The sequence below is a fragment of the Equus quagga genome, chromosome 19 (assembly GCF_021613505.1).
Source record: "Equus quagga isolate Etosha38 chromosome 19, UCLA_HA_Equagga_1.0, whole genome shotgun sequence".
NCBI lineage: Eukaryota > Metazoa > Chordata > Mammalia > Perissodactyla > Equidae > Equus > Equus quagga.
In genome coordinates, this window is record NC_060285.1 from 27,656,014 (window position 1) to 27,672,160 (window position 16,147).

The window sequence follows — 16,147 nt, forward strand, 5'->3', positions numbered from 1 at the left end:
TTGGCTCCTCAGAGAAGTTCTGCTCCACCCTCAGTCTGATTCTGTCTCTCCTGCTGTTCTGGGCCCTGGAACCCTGGTTTCTTCTTTCATAACGCAATCTGCATTGTCCTATTTTTCCTGTTGATTTATGTAATGGCTCTCTTCCTCAGAAGATGGCGCACCTCCAAATCCAAGGACTACATCTATTTTGTTCATTTCTAAATGTAATATCTAACGCAGACCTTGACCAGTGTTGGCACACAAGAAATACTGGTCAATGAAGATTCAGAAAGGAAAATGAACTCTATTTACATGCAGTCTGTGTTCTAGGGACAAGAAATATGCTATCACGGGGGTAAGTGCAGTCCTAGAGGGTTGTAGAAAGTACCAAAGGAACACCCGGAAGGGAAGGGTTATTTTGGCCATGAGGCAATTTCACAATGCCTCCCTTCAAATCCTTGTAGATTTCTTCAGTTGGGTGAAATGAGGGGCAGAGGGCAACAGCAGGTGGCAAATGCACAGAAGGAGGGAGAAGGGAGAGGGTGGTTTGAGGGGTGCAGCTTTTGGGTGAGTGCAACAGGATTATGGCTGTGACCCTCTCTGCAGCATTTGTAACCAAGACTTGAATAGACAGAAAGAATAATTATCAAATCTGCACATGACACAGAACTGGGAAGAATGACTAATGTGCTGTCTTGTCCTGAAATTCTATTTCATCAGCTTTGCTTTAAACACGCATTCTATATTGCATTCCTTAATGGAACATTTGCTTTCCATTAATTAGTAGTGCCTTTGTGTTTAAATATATTTGTAATTAAATTCAAATGACTTGGAAAATGGGGTTTCTAAGAGAATCAATCAACGACTTGATATACTGGAATGTTAAATATTTTACAAAGTTAATTCATGATGCCAGAGTTAAAACAAAAACATAAAAACCAAAGGCTTCACATTCCTTTTTCAAACTCATGTGCTATCAGCCTTTCAATTATTACCATGACATGATTTTTACTAAACTCTTACTTTTCTTTCATTTGCTCAATTAGGCCTAAATTCAATGTCTTAGCAACACCATGAAAGGACCATTAGCCAATTTATGCTTACTCAGTTGTTAAAATGAGGTAATAAAAACCAATTACCCTTTCCTCCCTCCTCCCTCTCTCTTTCCCTTCCTCCCTCCGTTTGTCCTTCCTTCCTCTTTCCACAAACTTTTAGTAAGATCCTAGTGCTAGCCTGGAGCTCTGCTGGGTGCACATATTTTCAATACATATAATTCAAGATTATTCAAGATTATTTAACCAGCATTCAAGATTATTTAACCAGCCTTGTCCAGAATGAGTTTAACATGATTCAATTGGCCCATTATAGTACACATCCAAAAACATCTCATCCATTTTCAAACTCCTTATTTCAGCCCAATTGGATGTAGCAGGATTGGCGTTTCCCCAGCTGCCTACATTTGTCCATAGATACTGATTCACCACCAGGCAGCTCTTGGTTAGCTTATTGTTCGCTCCTACTTTGGCTGAGAGCAAAATAAAAATGTACTCAGCTGACTCTTAGTGAACCACTAGGCCTTCTTTTCATTTCACAATTCTAGTTCCAGCTAAGGCTGGAATAAGCAGTTCTCCACCTAGCAACTGTAATTAAACTCATTAATTAAAAAAATACACATAGACCATAATACATTAATCAAAGTGGTTATAGGTTGTATCTACTATAACATGGGAATCAAACAAGTACATAGTTTATTGTGTGACCTATTAAACAAAACTGGGCTCATTTAATTTATCTGCTATATCACTGTGGACCTGCTTCTTTGTCTTCTGCTGTTTTCAGAAATGTTTTCCTTTCTTGATTTGTTGTTGTTGGTATTTAGGAGACCACCCCGGTCTTCTCGAGTGAGAACAGAAGACAAAAATTTGTTAGTGCTGTACATGACGTTCACTAACATTCCACTGACACATGAAAAAATGTCCTGGAGAGTATTATCTAAATTTGAGTTTCTCTAAATCATTTATTTTAAAATAAACTAGAAAATTTTGCATGTTTAGCAGAATTACTTTATAAAGTGAAGCCCTGGGTAAATCTAGCAGACTTTCACGGATGTAGATTGAGATTTTCCTCTTGATAAGAATTTAAAATACAGCCTCAGAGGTGTAGACAATGGGTGAGGAGCAGCCCCCCATTTTAAAGAAGGGCTCTCAACATATCTGCACAGGCCTGAATATGAGATGAACATTCCAGTCCAGCAACCACCACTTCCAATAGCCTTTAGTAGAAAAGGCCAGAGACTTATTCAGGCAGATGCATCTTCAGAGGAACTTCACAAGAAGAGACAGCACAGCAGCATTTCTTCCCAGGTCTGCATGGGACATTGCCTGTCCCAAGGGAGCCAAGTGAAGAGAGGCAGTGATGACCCCCTTAGAAGTGGGAGTGCTAGGGAGAAAGGGATGCCAAACTACCACTGGCTGGCCAGATGCTTGCTGGGCCGGAGCAAGGTGTATGCCTGCCCTGTGGAACTACAGGAGTAGAAGACAAGCAAGTTTGGGGAGAATTTAACAAGGGTCCCCTAGAGTTTGAGGGGTAGAGAGAAATCTGCAAACTAGAGGCTGCCCTGGGAGCAAGTTACACTTCCCCATTTGATTGAGTAGGAATGCACAGTGTTTCCCATGGACCGAGGGGACACAGTGGAGACTGTCCACCAAACGCAGTGAAAGGACAGGCTGTGCCTGACAGTTGTAATAGGAGGGAGCAGGGAGGGGGGAGATTTGAATTGGATGAGAAATTAAAGTTTAATTTAGACTGGATGGGAATTTTCCATAGCTGAAAATGAGACTCTTCTCATATCTGAAAGTGACCCCAAAGGTACGGGATCTGTCTGAAATGTCACTGGAGGCAAAGAAGGGAGATCTTCTTTGAAGGCAGTGGTGGCAGATGAAATGGCAGTTTACTGATTATAATCACTGATTCAGCACATTTAATAAAGCCATTACACAGTTTATTTAAAAAGTAAGCTGTCACACCATCAATGGAGTATTCTTTCAAAAATAAAAAAAAGAATTTTTTTGAACCTGAACTTAATCAAGCCTCTTGAACTAACTACCAGCTTACGGGAAAGACGGGAGATGGAAGAACCTGTTAATAACACCAGGAGGATATGTCAGCCAAATGTAGAATGTTAGAAATTCCATAGGACAAAAGGTCTCTTTTTTCTTCAACAAACACATGGAATAGAGGAAAAGAATTGTTATGGAATTGTCATAAGTTAAAAGAAACTTAAGAGAATATCTGACATGTGTAATATGTGCACTGTGTTTGGATTTTTATTTGAACAACTGTAAAAAGATATTTTTGAGACAATCAGGGAAAGTTAAACTTGGATTGGATATTAAAAACATTAAGAAATTATTATTAATTTGGGAGGTATGATAATGTTATTTTTTTCTTTTAGGTTGTCAAGCACCAGAGAAACATACTGAGTAATTATAGATGAAGAGATCTGATGTCTGGGATTTGTTTTGAAGTACTCCAGGAGAAAATAATAAAAAATAAACACAAATTAAAATAAAATAAAATACTCCAGGATGAAAGGAAAAAAATGTTTGAATTTGGGGAGAGGGTTGATGAAAAAAGAATGGTGGAATGGGAATAATTGTTGAAGCTAGGTAATGAGTGCGTGAAGCTTCATTATACTATTCTTTCTATTTTTGTAGGTATGAAATTTTCTATAAGAAAATGTTAAAAAATAAAAATAAAATACAGTAACTGTTTAAATAGCAAATATCTTCACTTTTATTTATTTATATTTTTGTGAGGAAGATTGTCTCTGAGCTAACATCTGTGCCAATCTTCCTCTATTTTTTGTGGGACCCCACCACAGCGTGCCCTGACGAGCAGTGCTAGGTCCGTGCCCAGGATCCGCATCTGCAAACCCAAGGCTGCTGAAGCAGAGTGCATGAACTTAACCACTACACCACCGGGCCATCCCCCCTTTATTTTTATTTCTATTTTTTAAGGTCTGGCTGTGGTATGGCATAATGGTTAGAAGTTCAAACGCTGCAGTTAAAGTGCACTTTGAATGTGGCTACAACTATCATTAGTTATGTGACCTTAGGCAAGCCACTTCACTTTATAAGCTACCATTTCTCCAGCTGTAAAGTGAGAATAATAATAATGCTTATTATTGTTGCTACAAGGATTTAATGAGATGATACGTGTAAAATATTAACAAAGCACAGAGCTGCTGTGAGTCTTAGAGTAACCAGGAATCAGGAACCCCTGCGAGTAGGCACACAGTGAGTACAAGTAACAGCCTAGTCAGATTGAATTTTCACTTCTCTCTGTGTTTCCATTTTAAGCTACTATCTTTGATGCAATAATTGCCTGTTACCTTAAAGCTGAAACTGTAATGTAGAAGTGAAAACGTACTTAGGCAGAAAACCTTAGGGGTGGAGAAGCGGCTTTATATATCGTTACCTTGGAATGCACCCAGACCTGACCTTTGATCAGTTAGAGTTCTCTGATTGCGACTCACACAAACCAATTCTGAACAACTTAAGGAAAAAAAAAAAAGGGTATCTGGATCTGGGAAGGCAGACTAAGGGCAAGCTCAGGAACCAGAAAACTCTAGAGATCCAAGCAGCATGAAGTCATAATGTTTAGTTTCTTCAGGTTGTCACAATCAGGATGAATGATCTTCAACTATTGGGAAGTCTCTCCATCACTGTGTTCAAGATTTCAGTTTCAGAGAGACAGCATCTGAGTGGCCCAGTTTGGGTCACATGCCCAGCCTTGGTTGGAATCGAGAGGGAGTTGGGTACCTCTAATGAAAGTCCTACCAAGACTGTATCCAAAGATGGAGGGATTGTTATCTCTGTCAGGCCACTAGCTGTTCCCTAACATTCATTCTTCCCCTCTTCCATGGTAATAGAGTTTTAGCTGGTCAAATGCCTGCCCAGATAGAGACTACACTCCCCTGCCTTCCTAGAAGCTCTGTGTGGCTATGTGACTAACTTATGGCCATGGGCAATAAGCAGAAGTAATATGTGACATGTCCAGGTTCTGCCCTTAAGAGAACTGGACATATGTTCCTTGAGTCTCTTTAATCCCTTCTCATTGCTGAGAGGCCAGAACTGAAATAGCAACCTCGGACCAATAATAGAAGTAGGACTGCAAGATTTAGCAAATAAAAATACAGAATGTCCAATTAAAAATGAATTTCAGATAAAGTCTTTTCTTAAAAAATAAATGTCCCATGCAATATTTGAGCATAGGTTCAATGTATATTGTTAAGTGAGAATAGAGCAAGGAACTGGATAGTATGTACACATTGGTTAATGACCTGCATGCTAGTATGTCTTAAAAAAAAAATCTAGTCTATGTTTACATACGACCATTCTGGCTGTGATAGGATCAATGACTTAGAGGGGAAGGAGGGGCAGGAAAGAGACAACAGTCACCTAGACAAGGTGGCAACATTAAGAATGGAATGGAAAAGAGAAGACAATTGATCATATATATTCAATATCAATACACGTGTTTTGAGGATAAACTGAATTGTTATCAGTGGTTTTCAAATAGTGGGCAGAGTATAAAAATATGTGGGACTTCCGCATTCTACCTCATACATTTCTGCAATGTCTTAATAGGAAAGATTGATATTTTTGACTTCCTAGAAATAAGAAAAACTATGTGTGTTTAAAGGTATCATGAGAAGTAATAAATGCAAACTTGGGGAAATTATTTGCAAAATATATGCTGCACAAAAGCTTAATAATCCTAATACTACATAAAGTGCTCTTGCAAATCCAAAAGACAGGGATTAGCATATCAGTCGAAAGTGGGCAGAAGACACGAAAGTCACAAAAGAAACACAAATTTCCAATAACGGAAAACATTCAATCTCATTAATCAGGAGAGAAGTGTATATGACACCTAGATCGTATTTTCCTCCTAAATTGGCAGTTTAAAAAAAAAACAATCCCAACGCTGATTATGCAAGTTCCTTGAGGCAGGCTGTTATCAGAGAGTGGGATTCGGGAGTTTAGTTTGTCTACAATGAAGGAACTGCCAGTGATGACAAATCCAAAGACGGTCCCGGGAGTAGGTCACACATTGTGAATGGGATGACAGTGGCCAAGCTATTGGGAGATCACAGTGTCAGGTGGGTTATCAACGTTGTTTAACACAAACGACAACAATAACTATCTGTTAACTGAGTATTTAAAATGTGCCAGGCAAATGCTGATTGTTCAAAATTTTTATTGAAGGAGGTGCTACTTTTCTCCACACCTTATCAGGAAAGAAACTAAGTCTTAGAAAGGTTAAGTAACTTGCTAGCTTTCCTGCATTTACATAGGTGGCATATCTGAGATTTAAATGACTCAGAAACCCGTTTCTTAACCACTGTGCTGTACTTCATTCATGCACACAGTGTTAATTAAACACCACGCGCTAGGCACTAAATTAGGAACTGTAAGTGCAATAGAGAACAAAGTCCTCGTCTTTGTGTGGCTGACAGGCCAGAGGAAGATGAGATAGGTAAGCAGGCACTTACACTATAGGGCCATGTTGCTGGGAGTAGGGTTGCCAAATTTAGCAAGTAAAAATATAGGATAACCAGCTAAATTTGAATTTCCAATACATACCAAATAGTTTTTAAATATAAGTATGTTCCATGTAATATTTGGGACATATTTATACTAAAAATTACTCCTTGTTTATCTGAAATTCAGATTTAATTGTGTCTCCTATATTTTATCTTGCAGCCTCAGGTGGGAGTATTGACACTATGGAGATCAGTAAATTGTACAAATCAGACGCTGCTGCCCCTCCCCAGAGAGCTGGCTGTTAAGCGTTTGCCAGTACACAACTGCCTGAATCAACAACAACAGAAGACTAAAAGTCATAAGATGTAAAAAGATATACTAAGCAAATACTAACCAAAATAAAGGTGGTATGGCTATATTCATATCAGAGACTTCAAAACAAAAAACATTAGTCTGATAAGGATAAACACATTGATAGAAGATTCACTTCATTAAGATTTAATAATTCAAACTTGTAAGGGCCTCATAGCACACCTTTAAAATACATAAAGTAAAAGGTGGCAGAACTACAAGGAGACTCAACAAATCCACCACCATACTAAGAAATCTTGATATATCTATGTCAATACCTAATAGGTCAATCACAAAAGACATCAGTAGAAATACAGAAGATTTGAAAAATACAATTTACAAGCTTGATCTAATGAACACATATAACTCCTATGCTATACCTCACAATTGCATTACATACATTCCTGTCAGGTGCCCGGAAAGCATTTATGTGAAAACTGTCCAGGGATATGGCCAAAAAGCAAGTTTGAATAATTTTTTTAAGAACTGGTACACGCAGACCATATTCTCTAAACAAAATGTGATTGAGTTAGAAATGCATTTTAAAAGATTTTTAAAAATATAGTATGCTTGGAAATTTTAAAACATACTTATTACAGGGGCCGGCCCCGTGGCCGAGTGGTTAAGTTCGCGTGCTCCGCTCAGGCGGCCCAGTGATTCGTTGGTTCGAATCCTGGGTGCGGACATGGCGCTGCTCATCAAGCCACGCTGAGGCGGCATCCCACATGCCACAACTAGAAGGACCCACAACGAAGAATGTACAACTATGTACCGGGGAGCTTTGGGAAGAAAAAGGAAAAAAATAAAATCTTTAACAAAACAAAACAAAACAAAACAAAAACAAAAACATACTTATTACAGAAACACATGTCTCAGAGAAGAAATTATAATGGGAATTTAAAATACTTAAACTTGGATGGTAATAACGATACATATCAAAAAAAGAAGAAAGTCTTAAAGGAAGATGCGTAGTTCTCAGTGCTTATATCAGAAAGAAAAAACGTACCTAAGAGATAATGAGCTAAGCTTCAAATCTAAGAGATTAGAAGAGAGAACAAAAGAATAAAACCAATGATAGTGGAAAAAGGGAAATGATGATAAACAGAAGTTAAAAGGAGAGAATGCATAAATGAACAAATTTAGGAAAAATTATTAAAATCATAAATAACAAATTGAATTGGTACTTTAAAATCTTCTCCCACATACAAAGAAAATCCACCAGGCCCAGACAACTTTACAGGTTAGTTCTAACACTTTCAAGGACTAGAAAATGGGGAGAAATGCTCCCCAACCAATTTTCTCAAGTTGGGTATAATGGAGATTTCAAAACCAGACAAGTTCAGTGTCAGAAACGCAATTTATAGGCCCGCTCACTTATGGACATAGATGCCAAAATCCTAAAACAAAATATTGCCAAACTGAATACCATAAGACATAGAAAAAGACCATAGAGCTTTGCCAAGTTGAATTGATTACAGGGATGCAGGGTTGGTTCCACATTAGAAAATCAAATAGTGCAATTCACCACATCAAGAGAGTGAAGGCAATATGATCACCCCAATAGATATGGAGAAAACATTGAATAACGTTCAGCAGCAATTCATGGTTTAAAAAGCAATCTTAACCTGATAATAAGTATCTAAAAAAATGCATAGAGCAAACAATACACTTTAATGGTTAGAATCATACGTTTAAAATCAGGAAGGAGACCAGGATGCTTGTCATCACCTCTTCTACATAAACATTTCAATGGAGGTCTTATCCAAAGCAATCCACAAGATAAAGAAATAATGACTAGAAATAGATTTTTTAAAAACTGCCATTATTCACAGAGAAAATAGCCTACAAAGAAAACACAAATGTATCTATTGATTTATTATTGGAAATAAAATAGAGTTTAACAGACCATTAGACCTAAGTTCAAAATATAAAAGGTTAATTACATTTTGATATGGCAGCTGCAGTTAGAAAGTGCAAAAAAATACATACCTGGGAATAATCTTAACCAAAGATGTGTAAGACCCTTTCGTAATAAAGTGTAAGACTTTATTGAATGGTTTTAAAGAGGATCTAAATGAACGCAGAGACAGAACACGTTTATAGATTGGAGGATTCAACTTGAAGATTTAGTTTTCCCAAAACTGATGACATTGATTCACATCAATTTCAATTAAAATCTAAACAGGATTTTCTCTTTGTGGAATTTGTCAAAATGTTTCTAAAATTTATACAAAGAGCAAAGGCTAAGACTAGCAAAGTTAGACTAAAATAAGAATAAGTTGACATCAAGACATTACAAAGCTATAATAATTAAAATAATGTGAAACTGGCAAGAAATAGGCAAATAGGCCAATATAACAGAACGGAAAACCACCTACCTAAATTACATATATGTTTACATAAAAACCCAATATCTGACAGGGCTGGAAATGCACAGCAGTGGGAAGAAGTAAGAACAATTCAATAAATGTTACAGGTAAAATTGGTTATCCACGTGGGGAAAAAAAATGGAAAATTGGATTTCTGGTTTATACCATGCATAAAATCAATTTCAGATGGATTAAGATTTTAAATGTGAAAGACAAAGGCTTACAACTTTTAGAAGATAGTATAATGTCAGCATAGAAAAAGATTTCTCAAACACATAAAGGAAAATAATAAATTTAAATTTATTAAAATTGAGAAGTTGATTTATTTAAAAATAAAATAGAGTGAAAAGACAAGTCACAATTTGGGAGAAGATATTTATAACACACATGATGGACAAAATACTAATAATCAGAATATGAAAATGGATAAAAGCTTAAATAGGAATTTCATAGAAGAAGAAACTCAAATGTCAAATAAAATTGAAAAAAGTGCCCAACCTCCCTAGGAAATGCAAACTGAATCCATGCTGATCCTCCTTTGACCTGGTTCTAGACATGCCATCCAGACTAGGAAGATTTGGACTCCTTGGGGCCCTGTGAGCTACAGTCACATTGGCAAGCATGGAAGCACCAGGGGGTCATGGTAACGCTGGTGCCATGTCTCAGCACAGGTTCAATTGTGACAAAAATCACCAGGTTACTTTGGGAAAATTGGCATGAGGCATCATCACCCCTGTGCCCAACTGTCAACCTTGACGACCTTTGTAATTTGATCAGTGAGCAGACAAAGGTAAAATGTTCTCAAATCAAGACAGGTATTGCCCCAGTCATTGATTTAGTGCAATTGGGCTACTGCAAAGTTCTGGAGAAGGAAAAGCAGCTAAAGCAGTCAGTCATGGGGAAGCCAAACTCCATTAGCAGAAGAGTTAAGGAAATTAAGAAAGTGTGCGTCCTGATGGTGGTCTGCGGTCACATCAGAAGGTTTATTAACTGTTATACATGTGCAAGCACACACATACGCACACACAGATACAAACACAATGAAATGCCACTTGAAAACACCTTATTGGTGAAAAATTAAAATTCTTACAGTATCAAATGCTGGTAAAGATGTGGAGTAAAGAGAATTTATTTACACTGATAGTGGGAGTACAAACAGAGACAACCACTTTGGAAAATAATTTGGCATTATCTGCTCAAGTTGTAGACATGCATGTTACGGAACCAGGTTTAATTCTGCCTATTGCCTGGGAAGCCAAACACCGAGACGATGAGATTGCAGCAGAGAGAGGGTTTTAATCACAAGGCAGCTAAGTGAGGAAATGGGAGAATAAGTCTCAAATCTACCTTCCTCAAAATGGGGACTCAGGGATATTTACGGGGTTGGCAGCAAGGCGGTCTGAAGTGTGGAGATAGATGATATGAGGTGAGGAGAGGTGAGGTAATTGATGATCTGTGCAAGTGTAGTCAGACTTCATGCCTCTTCATAGGAGGCATGTTCACAAAATGGTGGCGTTGGCATGATCTGAGGGTGGAGTTTTTAGCCTCTTGATGTCAAAAGGTTACGTACAGGATATCTACATGGGCCCAGTTAATGGGTTGGTGGTCTCAATTGGCCTGAACTGGACAAGGTGGTCCTAATTCCTGAAAAACAGCTCAAACACCCATTACCATAGTGACCCAGGGTCCAGGGAGATGTTATCTATAGGAGCCTAGTGGGAGTCAGATAGCATATTGCCTAAGCAGCACAATTAGCAATGGGTGGGTGAACAACCAAAAGCTATAATCAGTAATTGCAAAAAGGAAAAACAACTTTATTTACTAACAACTCAATCATCAATGGCTAACTCTTTACTGGTTTCATGCATACCTTAAATCCAGCAATTCCAATCCTAGGCATGTATCTTATAGATCCTCTTTTACACATACATCAGGAGACATGGACAAGAATGTTAATAGCAACATTCTTGGTAATAGCAAAAAGTTGGGAAAAACTCAAATGTGGACTGATAGAATTGATTTTGTGGCATAACTATCCAATGGTATATACACAAGAGAAAAAAATTAATGAAGTACAGCTATATACATTAAGATATTTGAATCAAAAGGCTTTAAATTAGGGGCCAGCCCCATGGCCAAGTGGTTAGGTTTGCATGCTCTGCTTGGACGGCCCAGGGTTTCACCAATTCAGATCCTGGGCACGGACCTAGCACCACTCATTAAGCCATGCTGAGGTGGCATCCCACACAGAACAGCCAGAAGGACCTACAACTAGAATATACATCTATGTACTGGGGGACTTTGGGGAGAAGAAGAAGAAAAAAAGCCTTAAACTAGAGCAGAAAAAAAGTAGAAAACAAGAGACCAGATATAGTATAATTCCACTGATTTAGAGGTAAAAAGCAGGCAAAACTAAAATATATGTTTTGTTAAGGAATGCCTACACATACAGTAAAATTATAAAGAAAAGAAAGGAAATAAGTAAAATACCTAAGTGAGATGTGTTTGGGGGAGGGGCACACAAAAGACTCCAGTGGATGTTCATTTTACTTTTTCTTTCAACTTAATATATACATTCTATAGACTAGCTATTGGCAAAGTATAGCCCACGGGCCAAATCTTGTCTGCCACCTGTTTTTGTACAGTCACAAACTAAGAATTGATTTTACACTTTTAATAGTTGAAAAAAACATAAGAAAATTTACCATACATGAAAACTTTATGAAATTATAATTTTGGTGTCAATAAATAAAGTTTTGTTAGAACACAGTCACGGCCATCTGTTTAGATATCATCTGTGGTTGTTTCACACTACAATAGCAGAGTTGAGTAGTTGCAACAAAGACTGCATGACCCGCAAAGCCTAAAATATTTATTATCTCCTCCTTTACAGAGAAAGTTCTCCAATCTCTGCTAGACAGCTCATAAGTGTGTTGTAACAACTAAAAATGAAATCATATGATAAAAATATTAACATTTTAAAATTTATAAAATTTAAAAGTTACTACCTTACTTTAGCAGATGCCTCTAGACTAGAGATTTGATTCGATAATAAGAAGTTTCTACGCTAAAGACTAAATAAAATACTCCAGGGTATTTTTGAGGATGCAAGGAACCATTTAAGAGCCAAGTTTTCTCATTATGGTTTGAAGTAAGTCTCTGATTGAGACAGCAAGTTTTTACATAAAAGGTTGTCGACTTGGATTTACCTCAATAAATTCCCTTTTCTTGTCTAATCACCAGATAGGTTAGAATGACTTGAGTCAATATATTATTGACCCAGTGATTTAAGACTACTTATGTGACAGCCTTAAAAATATCAAGTCAAAAATATGACCCTATTTTCAGAATAGATGCCAGCAAGGGAGGTGAAGTAGCTGGAAAACGTAGGGGAGGAAAATCTTTTCTCTCTGTCTTCATAAGGTTCAGTGGCTGGGGCCCTGCAAATTGAGCTGAGAAAAGACGGATAAACAGGAGAAGGAGGTTTGTTTCACAAGCATATAAGATGCCTCACAGAAATGAAGTGAAAGCCCCAGAGAGATCAGACCCAAAGTCTTCTATACCATTTCAGCAAAGCACAATACATTTGTGGAGAAGTGACGAGACAAAGGAAAAGGGATTTGAGCTTCTAGGAAGATGGAAGTTAAGGGGTATTTGGCAAGGTTCGTCATGCAGATTCCTCAGGTGCCAGACACTGGGCCAGTAAGGGTCTGGAGCTGTCTCCAGTGATGAAGAGTTCCAGCGGTTGAGAGTTGTTCTCTTCCTGGTACAGGAGAGGGGGAAACCTTTACAAATGGAGTTGGATGTCCTGCTTTTACCCAGATAGGGGGAGGGCACGGAGCTTTTTACCCATGCCTGCTGTTTCTCAATTGCCTTCAGCCTGAAAGAATCCTTAGGTCCAAGTGGCATATTTAGGGGTGGCATATTCTGGTCCCCTTCAATAACAAGTGGCTTCTTGAGGTAGGATTTCTCTTGGTGAATTTCCCATTTGGATCTGGCTCTCTTCCACTCGCCACATAGCCCTCCTCAGAGGTTGTCGCCTCTCCACTTTTCCCTTGAGAATGAGGGGCTAACAGATTTTCTACAGGTGCTGCTTGTTTTTCCTCCTCATCATATGTCATGTCTATTAATCTCTCTTGAAGAAAGTTGGGCAGGAAATTTCCTCTATTGAGCACCAATATGAGGGCATGGGTATCCTTCAGGTAACCAATTTAGTTTACTTTTTAATTTACTTTGTACCCATTTACCTTACATTTTCCCCCTTAAAATGTCTTGTGTTCTTAAGGCCAAAATGAACAACATCCTTTTTTGTTTTTATGCATTTATTCATTTAACGCATATTTTTGAGTGCCTACTATGTGCCAGGCACTGTTTTAGGTATTGGGGATACTGTAATGTACAAAATGGGGAAAAGCCTCTGCCTTTATATTCTAATGGAGGGCAAGGACAATAAACAAGGTAAGTATGTAAAACTTGTAATATGATAGTGATAAATGGTAAAAATGACTCTGTAAGAGTAGATGGTAAATAGTAGAAAACCAGACAATGATCAATGCAAATAATCCTTGTGTGATAGCAATGCAAATAACCTTTGTCCCAAAGAGACACACATGATTCGTGTCTGGTAGAAGAGATTACAATCTGAAGATTAGTTGTATTGCCCTATGGGGCATTCACCAATTTTTATGTAATTTAGTAATTTTTTTTTTTTTGAGGAAGATTAGCCCTGGGCTAACATCCGTGCCCATCTTTCTCTACTTTATACTTGGGACGCCTGCCGCAGCATGGCTTGCCAAGCACCGCCATGTCTATACCCGGGATCTGAACCGGCGAACCTCGGGCCACTGAAGCGGAATGTGTGCCCTTAACCACTGGGCTACTGGGCTGGCCCCTAATTTAATAATCTTATTCCAGCATTTTCTTCTCTTAGTGAGTATAATAGTTTTGTCTGTCCTATGCCCCGTTGAACCGACTTTATCATCCTGCTGGCTCTTCCATTAATGAGGTAAACAAGTCTTTGACTCTTTTAGATATGTACTATGAAAGTCACGGTTTTCGACTTTTGAAAATTTTATATTAACATATAGAATGTGGCTTATATAATTCTGATTTGCCAAACATCTTCAATGAGCAAACAAACAAAACTAAAAAAAATGTATTTTAAAATATAGATTCTAAAAAAATAATAGAAATAAAAAATCCTTAGTCAGTTGATTTTTAATATTCTAATGTTGATGAAATATTAAGGATTAGAAATGGAAATTATAAAGAGTATATAGTTATAGGGGATGAAAGGTTATACGAATGTTTTAAAAATATGTAGATAGTGTTAAAAGGTAAACTGAGGCATATTACAATTTTTAAGAGATTATTTGAGCAAAAATCCATCTGAATCGTGCAATGCCAAAACAGAAGTGGTCAGCAGCGCCCCACCAAGAGGAGCTGGGGAAAGACTTTTGCAGAGAAGGTGCGGAAGCAAAACAAGACATTATTTGATTGGCATTTGCCTTATCTGGAAAAGTCTAGTTGCTGTTTGTGATTGGTTGTCCTTAGGTTTTGATTTCTTACACTTGAGGCATTTCAGGCCTAGGTTTTGGTTGCTTACAGAGGCTGCTAAGGTATTAGAACCACCTCAGTCTAATGGCTTCCTTATTTAATTTATCACACTGGAGATGGAGAGCCGGCACCGAGATGAGTCTGCATAAACAAACCTTACTAAAATAACTCTTATCCTCCATTAGTTCCTCCATATATTTCCTAGTCACTTTCTCACAATTTATCTGCCCTGGAAATCCTAACCCCGCTTCCTTTGACTAGTCACTTCACAGTGTACCGCCTTTTGTCCAAATGATATGTAAGCCCCCAGTCTAACCACTTCTTTGTTTTTTTCACTTGTTTGGTGTGAAGTCCTCATGCAGGCATAAATATTAACATCAGTAAAAACTGTACACCTTTTCTCCTGTTAATTTGTCTTTTGTTTAATTTGCAGCTCCCCAGGTACTTAAGCTAGGCAGAGGAATAGTTTTTCCTCCCCGCCAAGGTAAAAGGGAGAGGAGGGAGACTGCATTTCCTCAAGGGTGTTCTTTAATTTTCTTCCCAGATTAATTCATTTGCTTATTTTTTGCCCATTTTATAAAGTATTAACCCAAATACGTCCAATAAAATAAATTTTGGATCCTGTTTTTAGCCAACTAACTTGTAACAAGCATTGTCCTTAAAACATTTTTAAAAAGTGTACCGTGTTATTTTTTATGTACTCTTGCAAATGCTGATATTAAATATATTTTAGTATCTTTTAGAAGGGATAACATGAATGAGGCGATTGCCCTGAGTTATCAGGTAGATTTTTTCCTCCCTTAACAGAGAAAATAGTTTCCTTAGTGGGGGGGTGGGGGGGGGGCGGCGGAGAGAGGGAGAGAGAGAAAGAGAGACGCTTTTCTACTCAGAATATTTTTTACACAATAATAATCTAACTATTAATAATAATTATATTAAATAAAATACTTTATCATCTCTCATTCCTCACTCATGCTACCACCTCTGAGGTGGCAAGACATTTTCAGATTAGTTTTTCACAAAGGACCATTTATGTGAGCCCTGACTACAATAGTCTACTTTAGATTTTCAGACTATTCTAAGCAATCCACAGGCTTATGCAATGTACTGTTTGAATTAGAGCCTCTGGAATCTTCTATTACTGAATTTTTATCAAATCATAAGGGGAGATGGAAGTGCAGTAGGTCTAAACTTCATACAACTCATCATTCTAATGATGCTGCCTAGGGAGGCCAGCTGGCAGGCTGTCAGAAGACCTTAGGAAGTTCATTTACATTGGTAAGTTCACTGTGGTACAAGCTCTGGATCTTTGCTTTGCAGAACAAGCTCTGGATCTTTGCT